A 17,213-nucleotide genomic window follows, 5' to 3' on the forward strand; every position below is an offset into this window, starting at 1 on the left:
ACCCATCAGCTTAAAATTCAATCTCTCAACAGAAACCCTAATGTCTAGGAGGGCTTGGAACAATCTATTTCAAGTCCTGAAAGAAAAATAACAGCCAATCAAGATTGCTGTATCCAATAAACCATCAGAACTGTAGTATCAGAATTGAAGAAGAAATAAAAACATACCAAGATGAGCATAAACGGAAAAAAATCATTACTAATATGTTGCATTGCAGAAGATACTTAGAAGAATTCTGCACATAGAAGAAGATTAAAAATAATCCAGAAATCTTGGATAAGAGTAAATTACATCAGAAGTGTAGATGAACATATAACAATTAGAAGTAAACATTAAATATAAATCAAAATGAAAAGAAGTAACACATTCTTCCCTATAATAACACTGAATATAAATGGTCTCATTTCTCCAAATAATAGACATAGATCATAGGACTGGACTAAAAAAAAACAAGGCTCAGTTATTGTTGCCTACAAGAAACACAGCCATGGTCAAAGATATTCACAAGCTCAAAGTAAAAAAAAATGAAAAATGACATTTCATATAATGAAACCTGAAAGCCAGCACGAATACCTATTCGTACCCAACAAAGCAGATTTCAAGCAAAATTTGTCAGAGAACAAAAAGATGGTCACCACATCCTGGTAAAGGAGACAATCCAACAAGAAAAGATATAGTAAACATTTATGCCCCAAACACTGGTGCATCTAATGAGATAAAACACAATGCAACACAAAGGTTCATACAGATCCCACTATAATAATGCCAGGTAATTCCAATGTATCTCTTTCACTAACAGATAGGTCACCCAGACACAAAATCAACAGCAGGAAGAAAACCACAGAAGCTGTACAAAGACGTGGAAATTGAACAATACACATTTTAATGGTGAGTGGATCATCAAAGGATTCTGAGAAGAAACTAAAAAATTCTAGGAATTAAACAAGAATAGAGATACATCATATCGAGACGGAGAAACCCCAGTGGCAGCCGCAAGGAGATGTTGGGCCAGTGGCACCCAGGACCTTGTGGCTATCCCATGTCCTCAGAGGTGGGACCTCGGCCAGGGAAGTGCGTCTGGCTGCCACTGGGGTCTCAGAGTGCCTAGTTCCTGGGCTCTGGGGACTGATGAGCGGGTAGTGCAATGAGACCGTTGCCTCCTATCTGTCCAGCTCCCTCCTTCGCCGCAGAGGCGAGAAGGAGCGTTGGAGGACAGCGGCACCTGGTGCCCGCCTCCGTGCCATGCTGTGCAGCTCTGCCCCCTGAGAGCACTACCCAGGGACACCTGTGGCCCATGCCCTGCCAGCCTGCTCGTTCCCGCCCTCTGTGGCTGCAGTGCCTACCGCCTTGAGGCGACTACCCTCCGCCCAAGATGTGACACATGCTATGGCTGACGCTGCTGGTGTTCCTGGCCACGCTGCTGATGGTGTGCAAATCAGATCTGCATGCCAAAGGAGGGCACCTGCTGATGAAGACCACTGACCCCAGCCACGGTCCTCTTATTAGCAAATGATGAAAGGCCATTGTGAGCCTCTGTCTTTAGTGGCTTGGCTCTGAAAAATCCCTAAATGACTGAAGAATATTTATACTGGGATTTTTTTATCTAGCTCCAAAAATTTACATGTTAAGTCATAGAGTAATAAAGGGAATTAAAACCAATTTGGACCATTGCAAATTTCACCTTAAATATTTTGTTTCACAGGGTTTCTGCTTCCACTTGGCTTTCGGGATTTTTCGTTTGTTTGCACTGCTATGAACCTGGTAAACATTTCAAGCTTGAAACACACTTTAATAGCCATAAAATGTATTCTTTTCTTCATGTTTAACTTGTCCAAAATTGGGATGTATCTCATTACTGTCAACCAGGTTAGCTGCATAGAATATTAGGAATGAGACAGGATATAAATGAAGAAGGAAGTGTTAAAAAATTACTCTCAAGGTCCTTCCCAACCTCATGAATCTGAACTCAGTGGTGGCTTCATATTGAATTGCTTTTCTTCCTATCAAACTGTTTTTAATTCTATACTTAGGTGCCCAAGACAGAAAACCAATGAGCGAGCTCATTCTCCAAAGAAGTCAGGTAGGGGGTCTCCATACATGACGATGATACTTCAAAGCAGCTGGTTGATTTTATCCTGCCAGGGATCCACTGCTAGAGCACCAATCACTATCTCCTTTAATTTTTTTTTCTTGTAGTTGGACACAATACCTTTATTTTATTTATTTATTTATATGTGGTGCTGAGGATCGAACCCAGGGCCTCACATGTGCTAGGTGTGCGCTCTATCGCTAAGCGACAACCCCAGCTCCTACTTTTATTTATTTTTTTAAAGTAGGTAAAATTGCTTTTATTTTCATAAACAAAAAGATAATTCATTATACAAACAATACTTAGCAGAAGCAATATGTAAGCTGTCAAAGCCTGGTATGAAATTTATGCAACGGTTAATACAAATAGTTACATCTCCCTCTAGCCTTCATGCAACTTCTTTACATTTGATCATTTCCAACACCATTTTCAAAAAATCTTATATATAATGGGGTATTAAAAGGATAAAGTGTTACCTTTGCTGAGTCAAAAAAATACTATTTGATCATGTCAAAACTGACAATTATTTATTTAAATACCAGTATTAACTGCATTTTATAGAAGCACTGAGCATACTGCATATTTCCATTTCATACATGGTAGTATAATCCACAAAAATATCAATGTGAAAATTTAGTAACTAGGTTAAATAAGCACTAGTACCTAAGATAAATAGGTCCTTAAGTACTGTTTAAAATTGTCAGTAGATAACATACAGAAACAAGTCAATTTGTACTGACTGTTTACAGTGAAATTTAATATTTCCCATAAGCAGCAAAATAAAACTATTCATTTATTGCTCCAAATATTCTGGAAACTGTAGCTTCAAATATTAAATATTATATACTGAAAATAGTAGTTAGCATTTCCACATATTAAAAAAAAACTTGATTTCTATGCAGCTTTTTAAAATCGGTGAAAGCTATGATATCTGATTTAAGCAATTATTTATTTGAACACAATCTTGGTTCAGCTAGACATAATTTGTTCATTCTTCAAAATGAAATGCATATATTCCTATTTTGACACTTTATGCAGATTTTACATATTTATTAAAGGTGCGTTATGGTGCATCTTTATATGTGCTCAGCACAGTGACTGGCACATAGTAAGCTCTCAAAATACACTACTTTTATTATTTCTAGTAAAAAAAACCAATGTGTCATTTATAATAGCAAATTATCTAACACTCTAGGAGAATAATCAACACAAGATAAATCTACAGATGTGTGAATTTTGTTTAAGTATTATGCAATATTTCTCAATTCTGTGTATATACTAAACTGTTTCAAATGATTATAATCTTTTCCCCCCTCAACAGTGGGAACTGGACCCAGTGCTCTAGCAATATCCCCAGCCTTATTAAATCCATTTTTTAAGATTATATTGAGTCTGTTCTCTAAATTTTTGCTATGGCCTCTGACCTAAAACAATGCAATTCTGATAGGAGATATGTATATAGATATATATATTAGAAAACCATATAAAAACAATGTACACTAAAATCAGCTAACAAAGGTATTTTACTAAAACTTCTCTAACAAAGTAGTAGTTACCAGTGTAATACAGGACAACCTATCTCATTCACGTTTAGTTTTTTTATTATCATGCAATATTACTTCTTCAAAAAACATTCTTCGTTCTTACTGTCTTCCCTTACATATAAACTTTAAACACTTACAAAGTTCTATCCTCTAAGTAAAAAACCATTAGAAAAGGTATTTGTAAAAAAAACATTGTAGGGTTTTTGAGACTGAATGAAGCAGATACAAGAATAAGAAAAAGTTCTTGGAGGTCTCAACTTGTTGAATATGGAGAAACTCAAGGACCTGGACCAACAGTCAAACCATCGGGACACTTGTTCTTCAGGAAACTTGGAAACCTTGTGAAGAATACCCTAGAAAAATGTCAACGAGAAAATGCATTTATTTACTTTCAAAAAATTCCAACAGAAGCCCCATAGCTGGAACTCAAAGCAAATTATGGGCTGGTAGGACCCGTGCCTTTTGAATTTCCTCCTACAAGTGCTCACTGGACACCAGAAACGCTGGCTGCATTTGATCTCACCAAGAGACCTCAGGATGACAGCGCCAAACCTAAGCCAGATGAAGAAGTGAAACCTGTGAGAGAACCAGATATCAAACCTCAAAAGGACACGGGGTGTACATCTCCTAAAACACAACATGAGCTTAGAATTCTACAAGAAAAAGAGAAAACAGAACTCTACAAGTAGAAGAGAAAAGTGTAGAACTTTAGTACACATTTCTTGAAAAGATTTCTCTGAAGCTTATAGCACGATTATTACATTCAGAGGGAATCTGCCTTTGGTTCGTCTGTTCTTGGTTTTTAAGGTGGTAGACATGTTTTTAATCAGGACAACACGTGAAAGGTTTTACTGTGCCTCTGACAGGTGTATCTGAGGGTCAGATCTTTTTTGAATTCTGGTTAGTAAGTTTCAGCTTAATGTAGTATAGGCCTGAATTGTTTTCCTATCTTCACAAAAACGTTTATTTTTTTCCTCTTATTTGATACCAGAAGAATGGCAAGAATGAATTTTGAGCAGAGATGGTCTTTCTCCCCTCACCATTGTGCTAATTATAGCACAGACTTGTTATGTTCTGAGTCATTTATCTTTTCTGGTGGGGGAAAAAGCTCTTAACAGTTGAAGATCAGAAAATGTTCCTGCGAAATCCTACTTTTATTTTTGACAATGGCATAAAAGTTTAATGGATGAGATATACATCTGTCCCTATGTGTTCTGTACCTGGGGGAAAGACCATGTCACTTTCTAGGATATTACTGAGATTTACTCACCTACTAGAATGTAGTTTTAAAAATCAATCCAATTTTTAACACATTTACTCACTAATATAGTAAACCACTACTTGAATGACTGAATCAAAGTCAAAAGAACTCTTTGTAAATTTCTATTCATTGAGATCATACATTATAATTACAACTGCTATTAATATTAATTAAACTATAGATAATGTTGCAAACTGGCTTTTGGTAATAATAACTTTCCCAAAACTCAATGAAAAACAGTACAAGGAATTCTGTTTTAGTACAGTATTTTTACTCATATTCTTCATTCTAACAAATAACCCAACCAATGAATGGGCAAAAGAACAGAATAGACACTTCTCAAAAGAAGTACAAATGGACAATAATTATATGAAAAAATGTTCAGAATGTATAGCTATCAGATAAATACAAATCAAGGCTACACTGAGATTCTATCTCACCCAGTCAGAATGGCAATCATTAAGAATACAAAAAAAAGAATAAATGAATCAATAAATGCTGGTGAGGATGTGAGGGATATGGAACACTCACACACTGTTGGTGAGAATTTAAATTAGCAAGCCATATGGAAATCAGGATAGAGGTTCTCAGGATACTAAATATAATACTACTTATGATCTAGCTACACCATTCCTTGAAAAAAATAAAATCAGCATATTACCCTATAGTTTATTGTTTCTTGTGAAGTGCAGCACAATAGACAAGTTATGGAACCAGACCAGGTATGTCTGTCAATGGATGAATTGATAAAGAAAATGTGATACACACACACACACACACACACACACACACACACACACACACACGCAGAGTGGAGTATTATCCAGCCATAAAGAACAATAAACTCATGTCATTCCTAGCAAAATAGATGGAATGGAGATTGTAATGTTAAGGGAAAAAAAAGCCAGATACAGAAAGACAAGTATTCCACAATTTTCCCCATATGAGAAATCTAGAAGTGAAAAAAGATATGAAAGTGGCAGGGAGACCTATTAGAGAAGAGGAAGGAGGGTCATGGGGTGAGTAAGAGAACAGTGGCTTTCATAACAAGTACAAATGTGCCACCGTGAAAGCTGCTGCTTTATGTAATTAAAGTGATATGTTTCTCAGAAAAAAAAATCACTATTAAGAATTTTCCTGGGGGCTGGGGATGTGGCTCAAGCGGTAGCGCGCTCGCCTGGTATGCGTGCGACCCGGGTTCGATCCTCAGCACCACATACCAACAAAGATGTTGTGTCTGCCGAGAACTAAAAAATAAATATTAAAAATTCTCTCTCTCTCTCCCTCTCTCTCTCCCCTCTCTCACTCTCTTTAAAAAAAAAAAACAGCTTTAAAAAAAAAAAAAAAAAAAAAAAAAAAAAAAAAAAAAAAAAAAAGAATTTTCCTGGGACTGGGGTTGTGGCTTAGTAGTACAGCACTTGCCTAGCATGTGTGAGGCACTGGGTTCGAATCTCAGCACCACAGAAAAATAAATAAAAATACAAGTTCATCCACAACTAAAATAAATAAACAAACACACACACACACACACACACACACACACACACACACACAAACACACACAGAGAATTGTCCTAAAACTTCATAGACTATACAGGACCAAAAGCCACAATGAAAGCCGGGCACGATGGCACACGCCTGTAATTCTAGCAGCTCAGGAGGCTGAGACAGGAGGATTGCAAGATCAAAGCCAATCTCAGCAATGGTGAAGTGCTAAGCAGCTCAGTGAGACCCTGTCTCTAAATAAAATACAAAATAGGGCTGGGATGTGGCTCAGTGTCTAGTGCTCGAGTTCAATCCCTGGTACCCACCCCCCCCAAAAAAAGGAAAAGCCACAATGACAGGAATTGACTGGATAACTCAAAGATCACACTTGGTATCACTCTTGACACACTCAGAATCGGAAGTGCAGTCCCAGCTCCCACACTCTGAAGCCCCTCCTGCTGTACTCAGGTGTTGCATCCAGACTACAAAGCTTCTTAGCTCCTTAGCACATTGATGGATCTCCCAAGAACACTGGTGCCCTAGGGTGCTAGTCAATTCCCCCCACTATAATAAATACCTGACGGAGCCAACCACAAAGAGAAAGGTCACTCTGGTTCACAGCTTGGAGGCCATGATTGACCAGACCTGTTGTTTTTAGGCCTCTGTGCTGGGGCACAGAGTGGGGTGGCAGGCAACTCATCATGGAAGGAGGGTTGGCCAAGCAAAACTGCTAGCCTCAAAGCCAGGAAGAAAAAGAGAGTCAGAGAACGGGGTCTTAAAATGCCCTCTAAGAGGACACCCCTGGTAACCTAAAGACTTCCCACTAGGCCCCAATCTCCTACAGGTTACACCAGCTCCCAAGAGCACCACCCTGGGAACCAGGCCTCGACCTCAGGGGCCTTTGTAGGACTTTGCAGATCCCAACTCTAATACATCCACACTACAACACCACCTCCTAGTGCACAGTGACAGCACACTACTTTGGGATAATGCTCTTGCTGTGTTTACCCTCTGCTTAGAGATGTATGGAGGCCTGAAAAGACATAAAATCAGTAGATTTATTCTGGATATGTGAACTCTGTGCCAAACTAGTTTGCTTGTTTGTTTTTGGTCTCTTTTGTGCTGTCCCATTTTTATATAAGCGTTAGTTCCTATATCTTTATCTGGCAACATCTACTATAAGATTTAATGAGTACTTCCATTTGTTTTTATCAGAATCATGTGAGTGTGATAGTTAAAAAAATCCTGCATTGAAAATTCAGGGAAATAATGTCTTTTAAATGTATTTTGAGAATTAAAATTGTTGTAGTCTCCACCTTTTTTTTGTAAGCTGGGTATGGCACATAAAAATTCCATACTGGTTGCTTAAATCAATTTTACAATAACCTGAAATTCATATTTCTGCGCTCATAGCTCATCCAATAGACCAAAATGTGAAAGACATTTATTTTCTGAATTATTCAGCTTTCTGTTACTATGATAAAATGCCTGAGAAAAGCTTAGAGGAAGAAAGATTTTGGTTAATGATTTCAGAGGTTTTAGTCCATAGTCACAGGCTTCAGTGGTTCTGGGCTTGTAGTGAGGCATATCATCATGGCATGAGAGAGGGGCCAGTAGGGAGAGGGGGGAGAGGGAGGAGAGGGAGGAGAGGAAGAGAGGGAGGAGAAGGAGGAGAGGGAGGAGAGGGAGGAGAGGGAGGAGAGGGGGGAGAGGGAGGAGAGGAAGAGAGGGGGAAAAAAGAGAGAAAGAAAGAGTGAGTACGTGCATGGGGAACAAAATAAATCTTCAAAGGCACATCCCCTAGTGACCCACCTGCAAGGGGGCCTAACCTCCTAAATTCTCCACCACCTCCCAACAGTGCCACCAACATGGGACCAAGCAACCAACATATGAGTCTTTGGGGAACAATCCAGATGCAAACTAAAACATTTTCTAAAAGGAAATGCTAAAAGTAAGAGGTAGCTCTCATATTTAAAAATTTTAAAGAGTCCTTTAAAATTTCATGTCAAATTCACATTTTAAAATCTGGCTCCAATTTAGCAAACTGCATGTTCCCAAGATTCAAAGTAAATCCCACATTTTGTAAAATATCAAGCAATACATCAACATTAACTTTGAATAATTGTACAAATAGATTTAAAACCTTTAACTCTTGGCATTTTTTTCTTCTGACTATACTTAGATTGGTTTTTAAAAAGTTAAAGTCAGGGCTGGGGATGTGGCTCAAGTGGTAGCCGCTTACCTGGTGTGTGCGGGGCGCTGGGTTCGATCCTCAGCACCATATAAAAATAAAATAAAGATGTTGTGTCCACCGAAAACTAAAAAATAAATATTAAAAAATTCTCCCTCCCCTCTGCCTCTCTCTCTCTCAAAAAAAAAAGAAAAAAAAGTTTAATGTCACCAGACACAGTGGCACTCACCTTTAAAATCCCAGCAGCTCAGGAGGCTAAGAGACCAGACTTGCAAGTTCAGAACCAGCCTCAGCAACTTAGTGAGGCCCTAAGCAGTTTAGCGAGAATCTGTCTCAAAATAAAAATAAATTTAAAAAAATAGATAGATATATAGATAAAAAGGGATGGGGCTCAGTGGTTAAGAACCCTGGGTTCAATCTTTGATATCAAAAAAAAAGAAGTTATTTGCCAATCGGTACCCAAATAGATAAAGTAATTAGTTTGAGTACTCTACAGCAGATTGAGGGAACTATAGTTCAAAAAACCAATCATATATTTTACAAATCAACAGAAGAAAGGAGCTTCAAGGTTCCAAACAGGAAGCAATGGTAAGGAGGCGGAAGTATTAATTACCTTGATTGGGTCAGTACACTATGTATGCATGTACTGCAAGATCACACTGAACACTGTAAAAACATGCAATCATTGCAGGCTAAGCAAACCATTTAAATGAACTTTATTGGCACATTATAGTTACATGTACCAGTGGGACTCACCATGACATATTTGCACATGCACATAATTTGGTCAACTTTTTTCCCTGCACCTCCCCTTTCTGCCCTTGCTCTCCCTGGTTCCCTTCCCACTTCCTCTACTCTACTGGTCTCCCCATTTTTTTTAACTGGGGCTCAAACATAGGGGTGCTTTACCACTGAGCTACATCCTCAGCCCTTTTTAAATTTTTAATTTTGATATAAGGTCTTCTAAAGTCACTTAAGGCCTCAGAAATTACTGAGGCTGACCTTGAACTTGTAGGCTTCCTGACTCACTGGAATTGGTGTGTGCCCCTGTGTCTGACCTGTTCTCCCAAAAGGCAGCTGCTACATGTGAGAAACAGCTCTAGTGAGTACAGAGATGAGCTGAATTACTAAAACATATAAATTTATTAAATAGTCATGACCCTCAAAGCTTTCCATCTGGAAGAAAACTCAGACATTTACAAAGACAACTCCACCAGGCAAATTATTCTGAGTGACTTAAAAGATGTGTGGGAAGTTGTGGAAGTAGAAATAGGAGAGATTGCTTTTTAGGGCTCTCAGAAAGCCTCTTAAAATACTACTTCCTACGGAATTTCCACCGTGGTTGAGACACTAAACAGCCGGTCAGGTGCGTGAAACAAGGCACAGGAATGACTGGAGACATGTTGGTGTAAAAAGAATGGCTCTTTTACAGACACAGGAGCCACAGACAACGTATTGGTGGAAGTTATAAAACAGGAACTCACTAGTGAGAACTCCCCATGAGAATGCACAGTTTTCATAGCTCTGGCAGTGAGAGAAGGAGAGTTGTGGGGAGAGAGAAACAAAGATAAAGTGAGAAAGAGACAGACAGGCGTGCACGTGCGTGTACACACACACACACACACACACACACACACACACACACACACACGACAAAAGATCTCAAAGCACCCAGAATACAGCTATCCCAAACTCAAAACAGAAAAGTGAAGAACCTCGTGCTCTGGGGAAGAGATATCACAGAACACGGACATCTGAGGGTAAACAGTGTGGAGGTGACGGAGAAGCATCTATTTTGACTTTTTAAATTCAACATATTAAGCCATAAACTCTACAAATTACATATAATGACCATTCACATGCTCACAGTATATAGGAAAGAGAGCAAATAATTATGTAGCACATAGGATTTCCTATGTATGTTCTGATTTCTAATCACCTTTTACCACCTTTCCCCCTACTGAAACGTGAAGGTAGCACTGATATCTTGGCAGCCAGATCTAACTACCTATCGGTGCCGCAGGAGGGGGGCTCCTCCTCCTCCTGTGGTGGCTCCTCGTGGTGCCCAAGAGGCATCCTTCCTTCACTCTCTACACTGTGTCCCTCATTATTCCAGAACAGGGTAAAACCGTGAAAGACGTTTTAAAAAGAGACACTAACTAAACCAGAATGTTAAAAAACAATCTCCCTCATATACAATAAAATCTAAAATTTAGGAATAACAGACAATGCAAATAATGTAAAATTTTTTTTATCTTAGCACAAGCCTTTAAGTAGAGTAAAATCTAACGTGAGATTATCTGAGCCATTGTGAAGGATTTTAATACTAAACTTGACTTTATTTTAAATTCTATTCAAATTATCAATGTTGAAAAGCCATACAGAACCCAGCATCATAGTTCAGTTAGCCGTGGCTGCATAACAAACCATCTCAAAACAGTGATTTCAAACACTATAATTTTAGTCCTCATGATTATATAGTTTTATGGTTGTAGTTTTTCAGCTAGTTTTGCCTAGAACATTTATGAAGTTACATTCATTATTTGGTTGGCTGAACCTACATGGCATAAAATAACTTCACCTACATATCTGCTGGGGTCCTGGAAAGGTGGCTGAAATGTTGAGACTTTGTTTCCTACGATCATTCACCTTCCACAGATGACAGCTGTTTTCTATAGGAACACGCCCAGTGTGGAGGTTCAACACTAATCTCTGTTACATGACATTTGACCAAAAAGCATTTGCCAAAGCGAATCATATGGTCAAGTCTAAAGTCAGTGTTTGCAGGGAATGAACACTTGGAGGTGTGGTTCGTTTGGGATCACCACTGTAGCAGTGGACCACAACCCCCTCATCTGGCCAGATACTCAAAGAGGACCGAGGTCATTCCGGGACCAGCCTCTGGGTTATCTGCACGGCTGCTCAGGACCTTGCTCTGTCCTCATCCCCTACTGATATCTGGTTCCTATACTGATGATACCCTGTTCCTAGAGAAAATCATACTCTGTTATACCTATAAATACATGATTATTATTTGTCAATTAAGAATAAAATGAACCAATATAATCCATGAGCCTCTAGGTGGGCAAACAAAGGGGAAAAAAAGAAGACACAAATCACCAATACCAGAAATTAAAGAGGTAGCATCGATACAGATCACATGGACATCAAAAGGACAAACAAAGGAATACCATAAACAAATCTGTGCCCACAAACTGAATAAGCTACATAAAATGGAATGATTTCTTGAAAGGCAAATAGGCCAAATCTATCACAAAAAGAAATGAACAAACTGAATAGGACTGCATCTGTCTAAGATGCTAAATTAATAATAAATAATAAACAACCTTCCCAAATAGAAAGCACGAGACCTAGAGTAGTTCCAAATTAATCCTAACATACATTTGAGGAAGAAATCATGTCCGCTGCAAGATTCAAGATGGCAGACCAGAGGAAGCCTGCATTCCTCGCTGCTCTGTGACCTGGGACTCCAGCAGGAGTCCTGCTTCTTTGTGAGGTGGGTGAAAGAGGGATTTCATCAAAACTCCATATTGGTTGGCCAGGGTGTCTTAGAGACTCAGAAATTTGGTCTATTAAACTAAGAAGAAAGACTACGTTGGAGACCAGCCAGTTGCCAATTTAGTATGGAACATCCTGAGATCAGAAAAGGAGCCTGCCCTTAGCTGATCCAGAGGCTACACTGTGCACTGGTACATGAAAAGTGCCCACGTTTCCCAAATGCCACAGAGGGCTGAAGAAGGAGCCCTCCTGAGGTTGCCACACTGCAGACGCTGCTGCAAGAGCTGGAAGACCTGAGCAAACACGGCTACAAGGTCGAGCAAGTGCCTGCCATCTGACCCAGGCGATCGATGCCTAGCAGAATCAGAGCAGAACAGGTGGAGAGCGAACTTCACCAAGGGGGATTCTAGTCAGAAAAGTGAAGGGGAGCCCAATTCACCTCCCCCTTGAATCTGGTAGATCGTGTGACCAGCTAGGCACATCAGGAATCTGAAGAGGCAGGCGTGACTAAGCCCAGGGACTAAGCCCAGGAAGCCTGGACAGGCAGGTTCATGGGCAGCAGAAGGACTGAAGAATTGGCTCCCCAACCCAACAAGTGAAATCCTAGGGAGACTCCCAAGACCCAGACTCTCAGCAGATTGACACCTGCCAGGCCCTAAGGGTGCCCCCACATAATCTCTGCAGAGCAGGCACCACCCAGCAATGCCCCTGTTGCCTCATTAGACCCACAGAGCCCTGCAGCTGCCCCAGCCTGGGAACCCTCCACCTGCTCTGGGCAGACAGGACTTCCCAGCCTACCTAGTCACTCCAGCTGGCAGCTTGGTGAACAACACAAAAAGAGGAAAGATCTAACAACCCTCAGCCCTTCTTCTCACTCTCAGTACACAGCTCAAGAAAGAGGAAAAGGACGACAATCAGAAACAGACAGTGACCATCTGTTCTCATGTACTATTTTGACCATCTCAATGGAAATGCTTCCTTAATTTTTCGTTAACAATCTTTTTTTCCTTCTCTGTGTGTGTGTGTGTGTATGTGTGTGCAGGTGCCCGTGTGTGCAGGTGCCCGTGTGTGCTGGGCTAATTGGTTCACAGACTACATACGCATACATTTGTTTCTTTTTTCCCATTTTTAGCTTTGTTTAAGTGTGGTTATTTACCCTTGCCTTGCCTTTCAGGGTTAGGATTTTTTATTACTATATTCTGATTTTTGTTTCTGTATCATTTTTCATTTGTGTTTCTCTTGTTTCTTTTTCTCTCTTTTCTTCAGCTAACAGCCAAATGCTATTACTCTTTCACTCTCCCTTTATTTTGTTTCTTACATTTTTTTCTCCTCCTTTCTTATCACTATCATATCCTACATTCTATTTACTTTTTGAAATTATAAACTCTTTTTGACCTTCCTACCTATACATTTTCTTTTCTGTAAATTAACTATTTTCTTACCATCTTTTAGCACTAATTGTTTTCTATAAATCCTGCCCCCAGTATTAATGCTGTTGCAATTATTACTGCTATGGGTGACATAGCTGACATCTGTTGTTTGCTTTGATGCCAGATATAGTTCACGGTTACTTATCGTTTTTGCTGATGGCAATTGCTAACCCTACCATTTTTGTTTGTTGTGGTAAGTTAACATTATAGATGGCATAGTAGAAACCAATGCTGAATATTGTTTGCATTGGTTGTTGCTATTGTTGTTTCCCCCTATTCTGTGAGGTTCTGGGAACTGCAGAGACACTACAAGTTCACAGGGTAGAAACTCTGCTGCTGAATTAAACCAGAAGACAGCTTACCTTGCTCTACACATCAATTTGACACTCAATCTTCAGCTAAACTTTAATACAAAGAATCAAAGACACAAAAACCCAAACTTATGACCAAGCGCCAAGTAGAAACTGCTGGGGGTGGTCCCCCAGTCTCACCTAAGGACATTCATTGCTATAGTAAAAACAAAGAAAAATGGACACCACGCCTAGGAGAGGGTCTCAATACAGGAAATGAAAACCTGCCCTAAAAAGGAACACACAAGAGTGGAGGAGAAATTCCTTCCAATAGATGAAGTAAAACAACACAGGAATACAAAAAATATTTAAAACAAGGTAACAGGACACCTCCTAAAGGTCATACTTCAACAGTAAATGATGACGAAAATACTGAAGTGGATGAAATATCAGATAAGGAACTCAAAATAATCATTTAAAAATGAGATCATCTATTTTAACCTCCCCACACTTAAATACTCATGGAAAAACTAACAAAATATTTGTAGGCTCTGTGTGAAAAAAAAACTAATAAACTGTTATGGAATAAACCAAAGGATTAAATGAATGAGGAGACAGCTGATGTTCCCATGGATAGAAAAACTAAATATCATTAGTATGTCAGTTCTTTCCAACTCAGCTCTACAGAGTGCATGCAATCCCAACAAAATCCCAGCAAGGTATTTTGTGGAGACTGAAATACTGATTTTAAAGTTTGTAAAAGAGAGGCAAAAACCCAGAATAGTGAAAACAACACTGGGGATAAACGAGGCTGGATAAACAAGTGGCTGATGATACCTGACTTCAAGACCTACTGTGGAGCAACACTTACCAGGACAGTGGGATATTGGAGAAAGAACAAAAAACAGTCAGTGGAACAGAATGGACAGCCCAGAAACAGACCCTTATCAGTCCAGCCAACCTGAAGCAGAGGGGACACAGCAGCGCGGAGCAGAGATCCTTCCAGCAAGTGGTGCTGCCTGATCTGGACATCCCCATCACCAGGGCTACCACCACCTGTGGAAGGAGAGACTCAGAGAGAAAGGAGGGAGGCCAGGTGCAGTGAATCAGGCCTGGAATCCCAGCAACTTGGGAGGCTGAGGCAGGAGGATCACAAGATCAAAGCCAGCCTCGAAACTTAGTGACACCCTAAGCCTACTGAGACCCTGTCTCAAAATAAAAAGGACTGGGGATGTGGCTCAGTGGTTAAGAAAGAAAAAAAGGAAGAAAAGAAAGGAAGGAAGGAGTGAGGGAGGGAGGAAAGGAAGGAAGGAGAAGGGGGAAGAAAAATACTTGTAGAAATAAGGGCTGGAAATTTCCTGAATCTAGGTTCAATGTTTCCCCTCTTTAAAAATGAAAACAAACATATCCATTCCTAGACACATCACAGTGAAACTGTGAAAAGGCAAAGAGAAAATCTTCAAGGGCTCAGAGAAAAAAATTCTCCAGATTCATCCCTTTTCTAGCAAATAAATGTCAAGATAGACTCTGTCACATACAACTAAGAAGAACAAATTTAAAAACAAAACAAAAACAACTCCCCTGTGCACAAGGAGACCACAGTGAGGTCATCAGTTGACTTCTGAAACAATCGAAGGAGGCTGTGGGTGGCGTATTCAAGGCAGTGGGGCGGGGGAAAGTCACCCCAAGAGTCCACGTCTAGTAAATCTATCCTTTAATAATGAAGAAAAATATGCTGTCAGATAAACTCAGCCTGAGAAAATTTGCTGCCAGCAGTACAAGAAACACTAAGGAAGGCTTTTGGGAAGCAAGAAATTCTTCATTCTTAGATGTGAAAGCAGGGGGTTGATTTGTCAAAGGGTGTGTGGGTGTGTGGATGTGCACTTGTGTATGTACACAAGTCTCCAAAATTTCTTCTACATTTTAAGTGTTATTTACTATGAAAACAGTATACAAAAAAATAGCTTTTGAACACTTATTTCAAATTCATGAATTTTTTATAAGTATTTTTTTTTTGTTTAAGACCCTTTAGCTGAAGACAGTAAAATTATTGGAAAATTCTAAAAATAAAATTCTAAAAATTTTTTATTCAAAATTCAGAAAGCTAAATAAGTACAAAATAAATTTCAGTTCCATGATGCAAGACAAGAACATATAATGTGGGTGAGTTTAAGTCACTGAGAGAAGAAATGGAGAAAGAAATAATCACTTTGAAATAATAATTCCAGAGACAACTCCCATTTTCACAAACTATGAAAAAGGATGTTCAAGCAGAGATCTGCAAGCAAACAGGTAATTTCTGTGTTCCATGGTGAACAACAGAAAATGCACTAAAGTCGACATGTGACAAGTGGAGCAGGCAGAATTGGAAGGAAGGATCTAGAAGGCCCAGGAGGGTGGAGGAGGGGTGTAGTGCAGCCTCTTCTGACCACCCCTCCCCCCACTCTCAAGCTCCCTTTGTGATGAGGGGTCCTAGCTCTTGTGATGCTGGCCTGAGCCCTACTCCCTGCTCTCAAAGGGAGCTCTCAGGACGCAGCTACCTGAGAGTGACTTTACAATTCAGATAATGAGTCCTCTCTTTCCTCTGAAAAGAATTAATGCCATTTAGCTGAGTCCCAGCTCCACCACCTGGGTGATGGAAATAATCCTTGCCTTTGTGGGGGGACTGGTGCTCCTTATCCTATTAGGCCCTTACTTCCACAATAATGTATTCTCGCTGCCGCCTTTGAAAAATAGGAATATCAAAAAGGTAAGGAACCTTTGATCAAAACACAGTAGAGCATGATTCTCTTTTTCCCACTCTTCTTTCCTCTTATCAAACATCTCAGGAAAGAACAGAGGTCATTCTTCTGGGCCAGGTGGGGCAGGGCAGGGCAGGGAGGGAGTGTGCCCTAAGACTTCTCCTGTCTGAAGCTCTCAGACCATCTGCGTGGTGAGCTTCAGGTCCATAGCAAGACACACGCTGTGGTTGAGGACTGGACTCCTGAGAGGTCGGGGACCTCTGGGGAGGACCACTGGTCATCAGTGACCTCTCTTAGCAGATGCCTCTGAACTAAGGTATCCCTGGGTATTGGGCTGAGAATGTGAGGCTGTGCTGAGCTCTTAAGGCCTCCGTCACGGCTGGAGTCCCCTCTAGGCTCAGGGAGCTGAACCCTGCTGGCAGCTGTGAAGAGCCTGTGGAAAGGAATCTGCCAATGGCTGAGGAATACCCATGACGGAGCTGACACGGAAAATCCCCTTTTGTGTTTTCCCAAGAAGAAAACCAGAGTCTAGTATTTTTAAAAGAGAAGGACGCAGACTTCCCTAATTTAAATGTGGGAGGCAAGTGATTCAGAAGCATGAGCTGGCAGCTTTTCTGTGAAGAGAATGAGGACCGGGCACCAACCCCTTTTCCTTGTCTCTCC

At 40.1% G+C, this 17,213-nt stretch overlaps 1 pseudogene; it reads right to left on the minus strand.

Annotated features, from left to right (window-relative positions):
- Nucleotides 1-17,022, minus strand: part of LOC101977423 (cleavage stimulation factor subunit 2 tau variant-like) — a 55,392-nt pseudogene extending 38,370 nt beyond the window's left edge.
- Between the last annotated feature and the right edge of the window lie 191 nt (nt 17,023-17,213).

The sequence above is a fragment of the Ictidomys tridecemlineatus genome, chromosome 13, assembly GCF_052094955.1.
Source record: "Ictidomys tridecemlineatus isolate mIctTri1 chromosome 13, mIctTri1.hap1, whole genome shotgun sequence".
Taxonomy (NCBI): domain Eukaryota; kingdom Metazoa; phylum Chordata; class Mammalia; order Rodentia; family Sciuridae; genus Ictidomys; species Ictidomys tridecemlineatus.